The sequence below is a fragment of the Macaca nemestrina genome, chromosome 1, assembly GCF_043159975.1.
Source record: "Macaca nemestrina isolate mMacNem1 chromosome 1, mMacNem.hap1, whole genome shotgun sequence".
NCBI classification, from domain to species: Eukaryota; Metazoa; Chordata; class Mammalia; order Primates; family Cercopithecidae; genus Macaca; species Macaca nemestrina.
In genome coordinates, this window is record NC_092125.1 from 117471822 (window position 1) to 117490735 (window position 18914).

The 18914-nt window shown below is 41.9% G+C and overlaps 1 non-coding gene across 1 annotated transcript; it reads left to right on the forward strand.

The window, feature by feature from the left end:
- Positions 1-11533: 11533 nt before the first annotated feature.
- LOC112426214 (small nucleolar RNA SNORA42/SNORA80 family) lies at positions 11534-11667 on the forward strand. The gene has a single exon (XR_003017502.1). It is a non-coding gene; the product is annotated as a small nucleolar RNA SNORA42/SNORA80 family (small nucleolar RNA).
- The last annotated feature ends 7247 nt before the right edge of the window (positions 11668-18914 follow it).

Here is an 18914-nt window from a genome sequence, read left to right on the forward strand (position 1 = left end):
AAAAATCACAAGCATTCCTATACACCAGAAACAGACAAACCAAGAGCCAAAGCATGAGTGAACTCCCATTCACTACAAAGAGAATAAAATACCTAGGAATACAACTACAAGGGATGTGAAGAACCTTTTCAAAGAGAACTGCAAACCACTGCTCAAGGAAATAAGAGAGGACACAAACAAATGTAAAAACATTCCATGCTCATGGATAGGAAGAATCAATATCATGAAAATGGCCATACTGCCCAAAGTAATTTGTAGATTTAATGCTATCCCCATCAAGCTACCATTGACTTTCTTCACAGATTTAGAAAAAACTACTTTAAATTTCATATGGAACCAAAAAGGAGTCCATATAGCCAAGACAATCCTAAGCAAAAAGCTGGAGGCATCACACTACCTGACTTCAAACTATACTACAAGGCTACAGTAACCAAAACAGCATGGTACTGGTACCAAACCAGATATATAGACCAATGGAACAGAACAGAGGCCTCAGAAATAACGCCAAACATGTACAACCCTCTGATCTTTGACAAACCTGACAAAAACAAACAATGGGGAAAGGATTCACTATTTAATTAATGGTGTTGGGAAAACTAGTTAGCTGTATGCAGAAAACTGAAACTGGACCCCTTCCTTACACCTTATACAAAAATTAAATCAAGATGGATTAAAGGTTTAAATGTAAGACCTAACACCATAAAAATCATAGAAGAAAACCTAGGCAATACCATTCAGAACATAGGCATGGCATGGACAAAGACTTCAAGACTAAAATACCAAAAGCAATGGCAACAAAAGCCAAAATTCACAAATGGGATCTAACTAAACTAAAAAACTTCTGCACAGCAAAAGAAACTATCATTAGAGTGAACAGGCACCCTGCAGAATGGGAGAAAATTTTGGCAATCTGTCCATCTGACAAAGGGCTAATATCCAGAATCTACAAGGAACTTAAACAAATTTAGAAGAAAAAACCCCATGAAAAAGTGAGTGAAGGATATGAAAAGACACTTCTCAAAAGAAGACATTTATGTGGCCAACAAACATATTTTAAAAAAGCTCATCATCGCTGGTCATTAGAGAAATGCAAATCAAAACCACAATGAGATACTGTCTCACACCAGTTAGAACGGCGATCATTAAAAAGTCAGGAAACAACAGATGCTGGAGAGGATGTGGAAAAATAGGAATGCTTTTACACTGTTGGTCTGAGTGTAAATTAGTTCAACCATTGTGGAAGACAGTGTGGCAATTCCTGGAGGATCTAGAACCAGAAATACCATTTGACCCAGACATCCCATTACTAGGTATATACCCAAAGGATTACAAATCATGCTATTATAAAGACACATGTACACTTATGTATACTGCAGCATTGTTCACAAGAGCAAAGACTTTGAACCAACCCAAATGCCCATCAATGATAGACTGGATAAATAAAATGTGGCACATATACACCATGGAATACCATGCAGCCATGAAAAAGGAAGGGTTATGTCCTTTGCAGGGTCATGGATGAAGCTGGAAACTATCATTCTCAGCAGACTAACACAGGAAGGGAAAACCAAACACTGCATGTTCTCACTCATAAGTGGGAGTTGAACAGTGAGAACACATGGACACAGGGAGGGGAACATCACAACCAGGGCCTGTTGGTGGGCTAGGGGTGGAATAGCATTAGGAGAAATACCTAATGTAGATGACGGGTTGATGGGTGCAGCAAACCACCATGGCACATGTATACCTATGTAACAAACCTGCACGTTCTGCACATGCATCCCAGAACTTGAAGTATAATTTTTAAAATGCCATTTATTGTCCATTTTTCTCCAATGATCTTAAGTGTTCAAGCTGAAAAGGTAAGCATTGGAAAGCTCAGGAACTGAATGATGGAGGCCTGCCCTAGCTCAAGGTTACTGTCACCAAGTGGTTTAACCTCATTTGGCTTTTGCCCAAAGTTGAGTGCTCCAGCTTATCTTTAATTAGTAATAAAAGTAATATTGTGGGTGCCACATGCCACTTCTTTGTTTCACTAGTATATATGTTGCAAACTCAATGTGCGAAGTGGGGTACTATGCCCTGGATGATCTCAAGACTGTGTTCCACAAATGCATACAAATATTTCTCCCTTCTCATTCTCACAGCTTTCCCAAATCTTGGTATGATGCCGTGATATGATGATATGTATGTTTTGGTTTTCATCCACGGTGGTTCCTGGCTCACATCTCCTGTGAGATTCTTATTTCCTAAGTGACTAGGGCAGTAAGGATATCTTTTGTTCAAGTATTTGGCTTTTTGTCCTTGATTCCTGAAGCAGCTCTGGAAACAGTTTTAGAGTGATAAAGGTGAAAGACAGTCTTTTGTTATTTATAACAAATGCTCTTCACCCACACCTGAGCTTATGTTAATGAGGCAATTTTTGGGAAGTCCCTAGATAACACTTTGTAGGATTGGGGGAGAGACACTGGTTGTCAGGGAAACCAATCCTGTAGTCACAGGGTTGAAAGGTTCTGCCTGTGGTATTTATACATTATTGAGGAGATAGGATGCAAATAACCAATAGGAAGCAACAAGGTGAACATTCAAATTGAGTGCTGTGGGAATTCAAGCAGGAGAAACTGTTTTCTGTTTGGGAGACCTGCGGAAGGCTTCGTGCAACTGGTGGCTTTTCAACTGGGGCTCGGTGGATAGGAAAAACTTTGGTGGGTAGCTGAGAAGAAAAAATAAACTTAGTTTCTTCCTAATGTGCTCTCATAATACAGAGTTCTTTTCAGATTCCACTGTAGGAGTATTTCCCCACACACCAAGCTAGCAATCAATTCTGCAGCAGACACCAGCTGAGAGGAGAGGAGGGTGAAGGTTAAGCTGATCACAGTGACCAGTGATTTAATCAATCATGCCTCTATAATGAAGCTTCCATAAAAACCCCAAAGGACTGGGTTTGGGTAACTACCAGATAGGCAAACACATGGAAGCTTCCAGGACAGTGAAGAAGAACATATCCATGTGTCTAGAGGGTGGTGGAGCCCAAGTCCACCAAGGTGGAAACTTCTGCGTGCCACCCTTCCAGACCTCCTGCTGTGTGTCTCTTCATCTGACTGTTGATTTGTATTATTTCAAATATCCTTTATCACAACATAAATGTTTCCCTGAGTTCTGTGATCCACTGTAACAAATTAATTGAATCTGATGAGAGTGTTGTGGGAACCCTGATTTATAGCCAGTTGGCCATAAGTTCCAGAGTCCTGGACTTGCGACTGGCTGAAGTGAGGGCATTCTTGGAGGCTGAGCCCTCAGCCTGTGGGTCTTGACACTCTCCAAGTCCATAGTGTCAGAACTGATTTGAATTAGAGGATACCCGAGTGGTGTCTCCTGCAGAATTGCTTGCTTGCTTGGTCTTTGGGAAAATCCCTTATACATGTGGTCAGAGAAGCATTCCATGTTGTGAGAGTACAGTAAGAAGAAACTGAGTTTGTTTTTTCTTCTCAGCTAGCCACTGAGGTTTTACCTGTTCATCAAGACCCAATTCAAATGCCACCTGTTTCATGAAGCCTTTCCCATGTCTCCCAACCAGAAGACAGTTTCTTCTATTTGAATTGCCATAGCACTCTGATTTTTTTACATTCACCTTGTTGCTTTGTATTGGTTATTTGTGTCTTGTTTCCTCAATAATGTGTAAATACCATGTCTTATTTATCTTTTTTCTATCACAGATCTTTTCACATAGTAGTTACTTTCTAAAATACTTAACACATGAATAAATGACTATAAAATATTTTCGGCCCCTGGAAAGTTAATAATTTAACCAGAGAACAATCTAATTACAGAGTTTTTATATATGCATATAAAGGTTGTTAACAGAAGATAATACATAAAATGCTAAATGTATTAAAAGCACACTCTTTTAAAGAAGTTACTTAACCAACCTCAAGAATTATGAATAAACCCCAAATATCAGGAGGTAAGTGAGAAAGGCCTCTGATCTACAAAATAGACTGCAAAGTCTATGCCTTAAAGTGGAGAGAGTTGATAAACAAGAGAATCCGTCATATCCCACTTAGATACTGCTTACACTTAGTTTACTAACAATTCTAATAAACTTTACTATCTGATTCACTATAGATTAGCAACACATCAAAAAGAGAGTCAGGCAATGACCTCAGGAAGACCCCAGGGACTGCAAAGAGGATCACTATGAGGATTGTTTAATTCCAGAGCTCATGCCCTTCTCTTTCGCTCCTGGCACACTACACATCACAGAATAATGGCTAGGGATGCACAGTGCCTTCGTTGTAAAAGGCGAGATGGCCCTTCTGTATACAGTACTCTATTTCAGAAGACAGAGAAGATGTAAAATAAATATCAGAAAAATTTCCATCCAAAATGTTTGAAATGTTAAAAAGTGCCAATTCTTTAAAGGGTCATTTTCTGTAAAATCTACATATGTTGATTTTATGTCTGCTGGTTAATAATGCCAGTGATGAGGTGCTACAGTATGGGTCATTAGTGCCCAGTGAGAGAGTCACACAGGCCTGGATGGTCAGGGAAAGCTTCCCAAGGGAGGGTCAATTTGTCCTCACCTTGAGGAAAGAGAAATGGAACAGGCATAGATGGAGGACAGTGGCTGGATCCCAGGTGCTCAGTCTGTACATGTTGAAGAATGGTTCGACAATGTTTCTGTTTGGAGTATGGACCAGAGAGAGGAAAAGCAATGCCTGGTATTTACTCAAGGGCAGGGAGCAGGGCAGTCAGGGTCAAGATAAAGGCTTATGCTAAGACAAAGAGGATTCAAATTTGAGTGGCTAGGATTAGAAGGTAGAGAACCTGGAATCCAACACTAATGTTTGGATTTTTTTTGTTTGTTTGTTTTCCTTAAGAGTACGTGCTCAGGCACCACAGATAAACCTGAAATGTTCTTTCCTAGTGTTTTAAAATTTCATTTTTATTTAAGTTTATTTTTTAGAAACAGTCTCACTGTATTGCCCAGGCTGGACTCAAACTCCTGATCTCAAGCAATCTTCCCACCTCAGCCTCTGGGACTATAGGTGCACGCTGCAGTACCTGACTTCTGTGATATCTACTTCTGGTATCTACTATGTGCTAGGCAATATGTTAGCTACTAGAGATACAAAACTAGGTAATGTAACATTGACCAGTGATTCAACAATTAATTCAACAAACATGTATTGAGCACTCACTGTGTACCAGTTACTATTCTAGGCTCTGGGGATATATTAAAACAAACTAAAGCTTCTGTATTCAGAGAGTTCATATTTTAGTGGGGAGAGATGGACAAATGAGCATCATGTGTAGTATGTCCAATGGTAACGAGTGCTAAGGAGAAAAATAAAGCAGGAAAGAACATGGAGAAGTCGGGTGAGGGTGCATACGGCACTCTCCAGGAGGAGCTCAGACACTCCAGGGTGAGACTGCTACATAAATAAAGTCTTGCTATCAAATACCATAGTGCTGATAGTGCCAGTGCTATGACAGAGACCAGAGGCAGGATGGGAGCACTGTGGGAGCACAGAGAGAAGGCCTAGCTCAGTCTGCAGAAGTGGCATGGCTTCACCTAGTTGTGACTCTGGAACCAGAAGGAAAAGGGTGTATTTGGCAGATCAAGGGGGAGGGAGCATTCTGGGCCAAGGCACAGAAGTGTGACAGAAAAGTCCAGGAAAGCACATTTGTGGCTTCCGTGCTAATGGACTTCACAGGCCTGAAGAAACAAGGTGCTGAATGTGGGGGTGTTTTGGGGGAAGGAGAGGCAGGTACAGAGTGTTGAAGCAGGACGGCTCTGTGGGGTGCCTGTTGGCAGTTTGGCATCATGGGAGCATAAGGGAGGGTCAGGCTGGGATACGGGGGAGAGGGTGGGGATGGGCCTGGAACAGGAGCAGCGCCAAAGCTCAGAGGGCCCTGCATGGCAGGCTTAGAAGTTTAGATTTTGGCCAGTCGCAATGGCTCACATTGATAATCCCAGCACTTTGGGAGGCTAAGGCAGGAGGATCACTTGAACCCAGGAGTTTGAGACCAGTCTGAGCAACATAGTGAGGCTCTGTTTCTACAGAAATTAAAAAAAAAAAAAAAATTAGCTGGGTATAGTGGCTCATGCCTGTAGTCCCAGCTACAAGGGAGGCTGAGGTGGCAGGATTGCTTGAGCCCAAGAGTTTGGGGTTACAGTGAGAATAAGCTATATGATTTTACCACTACACTCCAGCCTGGGCAACAGAGTAAAACACTGTTTCCAAAAACAAACAAAAAAAGTTCAGATTTTATCTGGTGGACAATGGGGAGCCATTGGGTTTTTATAGAGAGGGATAAGATGAGCCGATCTGGACTGCAGTGTGGAGAGTGGCTTGGTGGGAGGGAAAAGTAAAGGCAGGGAGACCAAATGGGAGGCTGGTGAGACCATAGGAAGCCCAAAGAGGTCAGTAGGCCTTAGTTAATGCAGCCTTCACAGGCAAAGCTCAATCACAAATGGGGAACCAGGCAGAGGAAGAAGCTCAAGGAGAAAAGGTTAGTTTAATTCTAGGCATGTTGAGTGTAAGGGACCTGTAGGATGTGCAGGTGCAAAGAATAATAGTTCACATTACTGATCGTTCATTATGTGTCAGGCACTGTGCTGAGCATTTCATGTCTTCTTTATTCCTCACTACAACTGATGATGTCGGCGGATTTTACAAAGAGAAAAACTCAAGCACAGAAAGCTTAACTTGCTTGAGATCTACAGCTGTTAACTGGTGGGGCCAGGCTTTGAACCCAGACTGGCTGACCATAGATTCCTCATTTTTGATCCATAAACTATACTGCTTTCTAACAGTATAGATTTAGAACTCAGGAGAAGATAGGCTAGTGATAGTGACTATAGGTTTCAGAGATTCCACATAGCTGGCAATGCAGTAGAGAAAAGAATAAGAAGTGGGTAGAGGAATACAGACCGTGTGAAGCAGAGATAAGACAGGGAGTGTGGCAGGAGCTGTTGTTTTGTTTTGATATGAGCAACCCTGAAACCTTTGTATAGACCAGGGAGAAGCAACCAGACGGGTTCAAAATTTAAGAAGGGGTAACTTGTGGGACAAAGAAGATGTGTGATGGCGAGCACAGGTGGAAAGACTAGCCTTGTACAGATGTGAGACCGCTGGTGAGTGCAGGAGGTCAAAGTGTCTTAGTATTTGCCATGAGGTAGGAGGCAAAAAGCTCTGCCAGAATCAGGAAGGCAGGAGATAGTCAGCCAGGAAATAGAGACAGCTGGGAGAAGACATGTATCTGATGGCTTCTCAGGGCCCTTTGAGAATTTGATTGTCAGTGGGATGGAAACCACTGAAAAACTGCACATCCCCCCAATTTTTGCAAACAATTTGAATGAATGGGCCCTTCAAATTGAGAAAATTGCCAAGGGACCAAATTGGTTCCTTGCAGTGGCCCTAGACATAGCAGTCTCTAACGGCTCTTCTGTGTCCAAGAATTTTTATCTTTGATGGGCTGAGTTTGAGGTGAGGGTGTGATGTCCAAGAGCAAACTTGAAAAAGCAGTTGAATGGTGGGATTTTCTACTAAATAGCCTTGCCTGGGTTTGAAAGTATAGTATATAAACAGGAAACAAGCTTATTCTGTGCAAAGCCACTGGCCCACGGGAGCCTAAGCAAGCAGTCATGGTCTGCGGACCAAGTGCAGTGACTCCCAGGAACACCGGCCACTGGTGTCCCTCCAGGCTTCTCTGCAGGCCCTGGCAGGCAGGCCCACTCCCAGGCCCAGTGGCTAGTGTTACCTTGGGGGTTGGGAGGGACCCAATGTGAGATAGAGATCTCAGGTTGCAAAAGTGGGATCTTGCCAAGACTATAGCCAACCCCTCACTTTGGCAGCCTTGTTATCATTGAAAAGGATACAAGTCAAGCAGAGAGAAAGAGAGTCTGATAAAGACACCAGTCAGTGCATGTGGCCTCAGGGCTACTGGGTGCTCCCCAGATGATTCCACTTGCCGGAGCAGTGCAAAGGATCACACTCAGGGCCAGTCATGGGCAGAGCTGCTCCACGCTAATACCACCTTCTAGAGACCCGGAAGTTTCTTCTCTAATGTTTATTTCATCTGTGGCATCATCGTCAGTAATTCATTAACTATTTATGAGAAACATTTGAATAATACACCACATACAGTGTTGAACTAATTATTTGGACTGACACCAGGTGGCATTATTTCCCCAGGGCGAACCAGCCTCCAGAGCTTCTGCCCCAAGCTCAGACTCCTTCTGGCTGTGGAGGAAATGCAGGCATGCAAGGAAGGCCTTGGCTCCTGGTCTGCAAGCAGTGGCTCCCCCTTCTGAGTTACAAGTGGTCTCCATGGGAGCTGCAGAGGGGAGGGCTAGGTCTGGGCATAGGAGGACAACACAGTTAACCCATCTTAGCAGTCAGGCTTTGTATTAATCATGCGTATTTATTTTCTGGATTTCTGATGCTTTGACATCTGGAGTCCTGCTTCCCAGGGCTAGTTAGTTCCTAGTGATAGTAAAGGCTCACCCATAAGCATCCTTGTGCGCAAAGGAATCAATCCAGACCCTGTACCCCAACCAACTCTTTTATTGAGCTCTTGCAGGGGTCAGATACTGGGCCATTATCCCCCTGCCCAAATCATTCCAGGGTCAGGTACCAGACGAATAGAGACTGTCCTTATACCTCAGAGCCTGCTGACGTTATTTAAACTAGCCAATCCTACACCTATTTACCCTGCTTGGCCTGTTTCTTCCCATAGCAACCACAATAAAAGCTCTTGTTCATGTTTCCTGCCTGCTCTGTCTGCCTCCCGGCCAACTGTGGTGCGTCCCTGTGTGGCCTTGCACAGCATGGCATGCGTTCTCCCCTTAGGAACTATGAGGAACCAACTGTCTTTTCAATGGCAATTGTCTCCTGATCTGTTGACCTCACCATACCCCAGTATAATAAAACCTACTTTTTTTTTTTTTTTTTTTTTTTTTTAAGACGAGTCTCACTCTGTTGCCCAGGCTGGAGTACAGTGGCGTGATCTCAGCTTACTGCAACCTCTGCCTCTCAGGTTCAAGCAATTCTTCTGCCCTTAGCCTCCCAAGTAGCTGGGATTGCAGGGATGTGCCACCACACCCAGCTAATTTTTGTATTTTTAATAGACACGGGTTTCACCAAGTTGGCCAGGCTTGTTTCGAACTCTTGACCTCAGGTGATCTGCCTGCCTTGGCCTCCCTAAGTGTTGGGATTGCAGGCATGAGCCACTGTGCCTGGCCCCATAAAACCTACATTTTAAAAAAGGGGTTGTATTCAATCTTTCCTGATATGTGAACTATATAAATGAACAGACAGAAGCAATTAATATTTATTGTGTTTTTACAACGTGTCAGGCATTGTAATAGTCTTTTTTTATCTATTACTTATTTAATGGTAATTTCCAAAATCAAGTAGGTTAAATAACTTTACCAATGTCGCAAGACAGGCTAAACTCAGGTCTTCTGGTTCTCAGCTCAGGAATTTCCTACCACACTGTTTGTAGATAACTAAGACAAATCTCTTTTCTTCTCCCTTCCCTTCCCTCCCCTCCCCTCCCCTCCCCTCCCCTACCCTCCTGTCCCTCCCTCCCTCCTCCCCTCCCTCCCTCCCTCCCTTCCCTTCCCTTCCCTTCCCCTCCCATCCCTTCCCTTCCCCTCCCTTCCCCTCCCTTCCCCTCCCTTCCCCTCCCCTCCCCTCCCCTCCCCTCCCTTCCCTTCCCTTCCCTTCCCTACCCTTCCCTCCCTCCTTTCTTTCTTTCTTTCTCTCTCTTTCTTTTTCTTTCTCTCTCTCTCTTTCTTTCTTTTGTGTTTTTTTGAAAGAGATGGAGTCTTGCTATGTTGCCCAGGTTGGTTCAAACTTCTCCCTATCAGCCTCTCAAGTAGCTATGACTACAGGTGTGTGCCACCGTGCCCATCAGATTTCTTTTCTCTTTTCTTTTCTTTTCTTTCTTTCTTTTTTTTGAAGTGGAGTTTTGCTCTTGTTGCCGAGGCTGAAGTGCAGTGGCATGATCTTGACTGACTACAACCTCCGTATCCCAGGTTCAAGTGATTCTCCTGCCTCAGCCTCCCAAGTAGCTGGGATTGCAGGTGCCTGCCAACACACTCAGTTAATTTTTTGTATTTTTAGTAGAGATGGGGTTTTACTGTGTGGGCCAGGCTGGTCTCAAACTCCTGACTTCGGGTGATCCACTCTCCTTGGCCTCCCAAAGTGCTGGGATTATAAGCATGAGCCACCATGCCCAGCAGATTTCTTTTTGTTGTTTTTTTATTCCCTTTTCTTTCCCTGATTAATGATCACTGTCCAATCCTCACCACCACTTTTCTACCTATCCCTTTCTTAAAAAAAAAAAAAAAAAAAAAAAAAAAAAAATTCCTCTGCAGCATTATTTGTTGGTTTCTTCCCCTCCCAGGTGAAAATATGAAATACAAATAAATTACAAATTACAGACTATAACAAATTTTTTTCATTTTGATTACAATGACTTTAAGTTTGGATCTTAATATTTTTATGTTTTTGAGTTTAACAATACAGTCTTCAAACATGTACTTTGTTTTAAATGTTTTTTTAAAAAACATGAGGGCCATGATAGACTAACAGGGCCAGATTTATTCTCCCACCTGAAATAACTATGAATTAGGACAAAACATAGGAAACAACAGGATTCAAGAAATTGGACATCAGGTAACAAAAGACCATGATTCTTGAGAGACGGGAAACAAATTAGGTTTTTCCTACAGTTGTCACAGCTTGCTGTCTAGAGGGATTTTTTAGGTTGTACAGGGAGAGGAAACCCAGGCAGAGACTATTGATCTCCTTGTCTTGAAGAGGGAGGCCTTGGATTTCAAGGAGGCCAAGGAGACTAGAGTTTGCAGGACAGAGTAACAGAGATGAGAGGGCTGCAGAGAAAGAACACCCTAGAAATCCACAGCAAATCCCCTCAAGCATTCAACCGAGTCCTGTTGAGTGCAGGTGTGTGAGGAGAAAATCCTCTGAACGGATAAGAGAGAACAGTACCTGGAACTCATACAGGAATGTAAATAGTGCCTGTTATGACCAGCCAGGCTGGAAAACCTCAGTTTATGGAGCACTGGCTAGTGTAATCAGGGAAGTATTGCCTCAGTAGTGGGACAAAAAGCCCCCTAGTTGAAACATTGCTCAGGTTGTGCCAAAGAAAGCTTAGAAGCAAGACCTGAAAGTGTCAAACTCTTCTAATAACTCTGTATTACAGAACAAAGTTCAAGAATATTTATGAAATTCACAAATATCTATCACCCAATAAAGCAAATGTACAATGACTGAGATCCTATAAAAATTACCAACCTATAAAGAAGTATACAGTAGAAAGTGAGCCATAACAGGGAGGACAATATATCAATTGAAACTCACAGAACTGACATAGATGATGGAAGTAGAAAAACAGCATCAAAATGGTCATCTTAAATTGTATCTCATATGTTCAGAAATATAGGTGAAAGATTAAACATGTTAAGTAGAGAAATGAAAGACGTAAAATGAACCCAAGAGCATGGTAATGGGTTCATTGGGGGCCCTTCTCTGTGGGCTTTATAGCATACCCAAGCCAGTGTAAACTTCAGCCTTGAACGATTGCCCACCCTCCTTCCCATGGGCTATGAGTACTGAAGGGGGTTGCCCATTGTCAAACAAGCAAAAACATCCAAGTTGAGCTTCTAGAGGTGAAAGTTATAATTTCTGAAATACAAATTACACTGGATAGGTTAACAAAAGGTAAGGCATTGCAGAAAAAAATCAATAAACTTGTGGACATAGCAATAGAAAGTATCCAAAATGAAACACAGAGGGCAGGCCAGTCATGGTGGTTCACACCCGTAATCCCAGCACTTTGGGAGGCTGAGGTGGGCAGATCACAAGGTCAGGAATTCGAGACCAAACTGGCCAACGTGGTGAAAGCCCATCTCTACTAAAAATACAAAAATTAGCTAACTGTGGTGGTGAGTGCCTGTAATCTCAGCTACTCAGGAGGCTGAAGCAGGAGAATTGCTTGAACATGGGAGGCAGAGGTTACAGTGAGCCAAGATCATGCCACTGCACTCCAGCCTGGGTGACAGAGTGAGGCTATGTCTCAAAAAAAGAAACATAGAAAAAATTTAAAAAGTGAACAGGGCATCAGTAAGTCATGGGTATAATATACAGGTACTAGGGATTTTCCAGGAAGGGGATAGAAAAAATACATGAAGAAATAATGGCTCCCAACTTTTCAAATATCATGAAAATGATAAACTCTCAGATTCAAGAAACTCAGTGAAACATGAAGAAAATGATACCCAAATCCATCAGCATCAAATTGCTCAAAGCTAGTAACAAAGGGAAAAACATCTGGGGGATGAGGGGCACAGGGAATGGAGACATTACATACAGAAGAACTAAGAGAAGAATAACAGCAAATTCATCTTCAGAAACAATGCCAGCATGAAGACAATGGAGTAACATCTTTAAAGTACTGAAAGAAAAAATGTCAGTTTAGCATTCTGTATGATACACTTTTATATCCATTGAAAATATCTTTCAAAAATGAAGGTAAAGTAAATAAATTTTTAGACTTAAAAAATCTGAAAGTATTAATCACCAGCAAGTTTATCCATCTTCTGCAATATCTAATCATTTGTTAATCCCATTCAATGTTTGTTTTTTTTTAAATTTCAGACACTGTAATTTTTATCCTTAAAGTAAGTTTTATTTTGGTTTCTTTTATATCTCATCCATGTTTTTACTTGATTTTTTGAAATAACTATTTTAATGCCTTTGTCTGCTAAATTTAACATCACTATGAATTCTGTGCCATTTTCAGATCATTTATTTACCCCCTTATTTTAGTTAATATTTTCCTGCTTTTCATGTTCAGTAATTTTTTACTAGATGCTAGACATTGTTAATTTTACCTTGTGTGCTGGATATTTTTATATTTCTATAAATGTTCTTGAGCTTTGTTCAGGGATGCAGTTAAGTTACTTGGACACAGTTAGATCCTTTCAGGTATTGCTTTTAAGATATGTTAGGTGGGACCTGACTCATATTCAGCCTACGGCTCATTATTTCTAAACACTGAGGAAGATCTTTTGGAGTACTCTACCCAATACCCCCTGAATTGTGAGGTTTTCCAGCCTGGCTGGTAGGATTAGGCACTATTCTTAGTCACTGTGAATGTCATGTACTGTTTCCTCCAATCCTTCATCAGTCTCAGATTGTTTCCTCACACCTGTACACTGATCAGTACCCTGTAGAATACTTGTGATGGACCCTCTGCAGATCTCAGTGTTCTCCCTTTGCAGTTGTTGATTTTCTGGTACTGTCTACTGAAAACTCTAGCTACCTTAGTTTCCCTGGACTCTCAGCTCTGTCTCCTCATCAGATAGTATCCTAGGCTTTTCCTGGGTTTGCTTTCCCTGAACCAGAGCCAGAAACTCTCCCAAAGGACTATACCTGGGCAGTCATGGGTCTCACTTTGTTCTCTGTCTCTCAGGAATCACTATCCTTTGTTGACTAATGTTCAGGGTCCTGAAAATCATCATTTTGCATATTTTGTCCAGTTTCCTGGTTTCTGGAAGGAGCGTAAATGTGGTCACTACTATTTTGTCTTGGTTAAAAACAGATGTCCTAGGTCATTTAACATTAATTATTGATGTGGTTGGCTTTACATTACCACATTGCTATTAGTTTCCTTTGTTTGATTTGTTCTTTTCCTGCCTTCAGTTGTATTAGTTATTTCTTTGATTTCATTTTTTATCTATTGTTAGTTCATTTAGTTATACTCCTTTTTAACTTTTTCAGTGGTTGGCCTTGGGTAGCTAATATACATTTTTATCTTATCATATGTTTCTTTCAACAGTATTATACCAGTTCATATGTAGTATAAGAAACAACAGTATATTTACAATCTCTCCTTCCAATTATTTTGTGCTGTTTTTGTCACATATTTTATTTTATCTTACAAACTGTACAATGCATTGTTATGATTTTTATCTTTAGTTAGCCAGGTATCTCACAATGCAATCAACAAGTAGAATGTCTCTTATATTTATCTTAATGTTTACTTTTTTTGTGCTCTTCCATTCGTTGATTATATTCAAGTTTCAATTTGGTTATCATATTCCTTTTACGTAAAGAACTTACAATTTAACATTTCTTATAGAACCAAGTCTGCCTTAAATTAATTCTCCTAGATCTTGTTTGTCTTAAAAAGTCATTATCTTGCCTTCATTCTTGAGATTTTTTTTTTCTGGGTACAAAATTCTTGATTGAGAAGGTTTTTTTCTCTTCAATTCTTTAAAGATATCACTTCATTTTTTTTTTTTTCTGGCTTGTACAGCTTCTTACAAGAAGGTTGTTGTATTTCTAATCTTTGTTTCTCTATATGTGTTTATTTTCCCTGGCTTCCTTCAAGATTTTCTCTTCATCTTTGGTATTTAGGAGTTTGGCAGTGACGTGTTTGGGTGTTTTAAAAGTGCATCTACTGCTCTGGGTTCCCTGTAACTCTTAGATCTGTTGTTTCATGTATTTCATTTTACTAAAGGACTATTACATCTTTAAATATTTCTTCCACTTTGTCCTCTTTCTCTTCATCTGGGATTCAAATTACATGCATGTTAGGCCATTTGATATTGTCCTATAGCTTTGAATACTTTGATCTTTTTGTTTTTCATTCATTTATCTCTTTGTGTTTTAGTTTTATTAGTTTCTATTGACCTGCTTTCAAGTTCACTGTTTCTTTTCTCAGCTGTGTCTACTTTACTCAGGGGCTTGTGAGAGGAATTCATCCCTGATATCATGGTTTTAATTTCTAGCAGACACTTTCTCTCATTTCCATCTTTCTGCTGAAATTTCCAGTTCATGCATTTATATTTTCCCATGGAGCCTTTAACATATTATTTAGTTATGTTAAAATTTCTGTCTGATAGTTCCAATGTCTGGATTTCTCTGATTGTGGTTTTGTTGATTCCTTTATCTCTTGAAGATAGGTTGTTTTTCTCTTGCAATTTTGTCTGTCTTACAATTTTTTTTTTATTGAATGCTATACATCACGTGTAGAGGAACAATAGAAACTGAGGTAAATAGTATTTATACTTTGTTAAGGTTCATAGACCTGGCAGGAGGTTTTGCACAAACCCACTACCAGAGCATGAGTCTGGCAAGATAGAAAACACACACAAGTCAGACAGAGCAACTCGTTACTCACCAATAGGCAGCAAGAATCAACAGAAGCCTGGAATCCATGGTGAGCCAAGTCCTCCAAGGCTCAGGAAAGCTGTCCAGAGCAGATGGAGTCTTATCTGCATGTGTCCCACTTTGTACCAAACCTGAGAGACTCCAAAATCATGGCATTCTGGGTTTCATTCCCCAGGGGAAACCTGGATCACTGTGCACAATTGTTGTAGGACATCCTGTTCTGGGAGAAATGAGGAAAAAGCCCAAGCTATTCTGGACAGGTCCTTCTTATCTCAGCATATTGCTTTCTCAGAGCATTGTACTGAATTGCAAGCAAGAGGAGGAAGAGCTGGGTTAACCAAGGTCATTTGGTGACCTGTCCTGCACACCTGGAAATAGAAATGCCTCTTCTACTGTTAGGCCATTAGTGTGTATGTAGGAATGGGAGATGGGAGTTGAGCTAGACTAGTCAGGAACTGAGCTGGTTTGAGCTTCAAATTCTTCTAGCAGTAGGATGCCATAACCATCTGCTTAGTGTGGGTCTGAGGTGCTAGTGAGTTTCTCCTGGTGTTTCTGCTTCCCCCTAAACGTTTCACTGTTCTTGAGTGCTTACACAACAGAAGGGAATCTCTCTTGCTGCTATTCCCCCATCCTCAACAGTAGAGTTCTTGTTACTCAGTGCTAGGCTCATGGTATGGCAGGAGATGTTTTCTTGTCCTGGACTGGCCTCAGTCTTAGGTGGACCCTGGGCACCTGGGACTGGGGATGAAGCTTTACCGATGTTCCTGCACTCCTCATTGTGGCAGGGAAGCTCTGTTTTATATTTGTTGTTAGTCTTGGGTGGAAAGGGACCGCCACGTCCCAGCTGTGCAGTTCTATTCTTGGTATCAGCGTAGGATTCTCGACCCAAGAGGTTTCCTGCCCTCCTTAGGAGTAAAGGGTTTTTGCTTCTACTCTTCCAGTAACAATGACTCTTTGCCCATGTCCTGGGAAATGGTTTCCTACCTTCTCCAGAGAAAGATGGGTTTTACTTCTAATTTTTCTTTTTCTTTTTTTTTTTTTGAGACGGAGTCTCGCTCTGCCGCCCAGGCTGGAGTGCAGTGGCCGGATCTCAGCTCACTGCAAGCTCCGCCTCCCGAGTTCACGCCATTCTCCTGCCTCAGCCTCCCAAGTAGCTGGGACTACAGGCGCCCGCCACCTCGCCTGGCTAATTTTTTGTATCTTTTAGTAGAGACGGGGTTTCACCGTGTTAGCCAGGATGGTCTCGATCTCCTGACCTCGTGATCCGCCCGTCTCGGCCTCCCAAAGTGCTGGGATTACAGGCTTGAGCCACCGCGCCCGGCCACTTCTAATATTTTCTAAAAAGTCATGGTTCAAAATGACTCACTACCTGTTCCCAAATGGGATAATGCTTTTTGCTTCATAGAAGAAAAGAGTCCAGAGAAGTAAGTAAGCAGGCTTTGTGCCTGTCCCCCAGCTATTCATTGCTCATACCATCCCCCTTCCCCCTGCAAGTGAGGAGGCTCTCGCCAGTCTCTGCCTGACCCCAGTCTTTGAGGTTCATGAAGAGCTTGCCAGGGAGAACAAGCTCTGCTTGTGTCTAAAGCCCCCAGCTATTCCAAGCTGACATGCTGGCCCATCCTGGGCCCCTAAGAATTTGCTAACATATTAGTTTACTTTTTCTTACTCGCTTGTTTGGCAACCATGTCTTTTTCCCATGCTCTGCCAAAGGAGAGACTGTATGTGTCCAATCTTGCTTCCGAGGGCCTTGTCCCTCCCTGGAATTTGGTTTACTTGGTGCCTCTCTTTAATGGGCTTCATAAAACCTGTAACTTTGTAGCTTATGCAGCTTTTCCTTATTGTAGAATGGGAACATCATTCTTTCCCACTTTCTTCATCCTGAAAGGAAGTCCCATTTTCTTATCATGGGATTCTCTCTTTTTTCTCAATGACCAGCAGAGGTAAGTTTTTCATTTTATACACAGGAAGCTAAGCTCTCAGAGAAATCTTTTTCCTTTACTGGCAGGTGATGAAGCTGGGACGCCTCAGCTATAATGAAGACCTCTGTGATGGGGGAGCAGGAAGCCATGGAGAAAGCCTGAGGTTCCCAGGAGGTGAGAGAGCATGGGAAGTAGAGATCTGCCCACCAAGAGCTCAAGGGTCACCAAGACGCACACCTCTGTCAGAGGCAAGAATACATCCAGCAACCAAGAACAAAATGCCACTAATATGGTTTGGCTGTGTCCCCACCCAAATCTCATCTTGAAGTATAGCTCCCATAATTCCCATGTGTTGTGGGAGGGACCTGGTGGGAGATAATAGAATCATGGGGGCAGTTTCCCCCATACTGTTCTCATAGTGGTGAATAAGTCTCATGAGATCTGATGGTTTTATAAGGGGAAATCCCTTTCACTTGGCTCTCATTTTCTCTTTTGTCTGCCATCATGTAAGATATGGCTTTCACCTTCTGCCATGATTGTGAGGCCTCCCCAGCCACATGGAACTGTGAGTCCATTAAACCTCTTTTTCTTCATAAATTACCCAGTCTTGGGTATGTCTTCATCAGTAGTGTGAAGGTTTGGGGAAGGTCTACTGCTGAATGTATGAAATTCCACCATCAAGGATTCAACACTACCATATTCTCCATACTATCTTTAAAAATGCAAACATTGACTGGGTGTGGTGGCTAACACCTATAATCCCAGCACTTTGGGAGATTGAGGCAGGAAGATTGCTTTAGCCCAGGAGTTGAGACCAGCCTAGGCAACATAGTGAGATCCCATCTCTAAAAAAAAATAAAAATTACCTGGTGTAGTGGTGCATGCATGTAGTCCCAGGTACTTGGGAGGTTGGGGCAGGAGGATTGCTTGAGTCCAGAAGGTTGAGGCTGCAGTGAGCTGTGACCATGCCAGTGCACTCCAGCCTGGGTAACACAGTGAGACCCTGTCTCCAAAACAAAACAAAAGAAGGTAAAAATAAATAAAATGCAAATATTTTTAGAAAGAATAATATGTTTGATTCTGTTGGTATGGCTTTATATTAGAATAAATAATAGAATAATTCCTGCAACGTCTTCTTCTATTTTAAAAAATGGATAAATAATTGAATCAGAACTGAGTTCAAATCCTGACTCTGCCAGTTATCGGCAGTGAGCACTATGAACCTTTTGTTTGTAGTTTTGAATCATTCGATTATCCATGTCCTCATCAGAAAAATGTGATATTCATCTTACAAGTTTGTTGTGAGGGTGAAATGAGATAATGAACATAAAATGCTTCCCACAGTGTCTGCCACAGAATCACTCCTTTGTACATTCACCAGATGTTTATTGAGCATCTAGTAAGTGCCAGGTGCTGCTCTACATGCTGGGAAATGTTCAGCAGTAAACAAAGCAAATTCCGTACCATGATGGAGTTCATGTTCTAGAGCAGAGTGATAGAAAATAAATAAGTAAGCCAGCAAGTAAATATAAAATGTGTCAGATGGTGAATGGTTTGGAGAACAATAAAGCAAAGGGAAAGGGAGTGAGGGGAAGATGGGCCACTATTACAAAGTTCTATGGGGCAGTCAAGATGACCTCTTCCACGAGGTGACGTTGGAGCAGAGCCTGAAGGAAACAAGGGGGTGAGCCTTAGACATCCGGGGAGAGAGTTGCAGAAGAGGGAAGACTCACATAAAAGACTTTACCTTGCTTGGCAAGTTTGAGGAACGGCACGGAGGTCA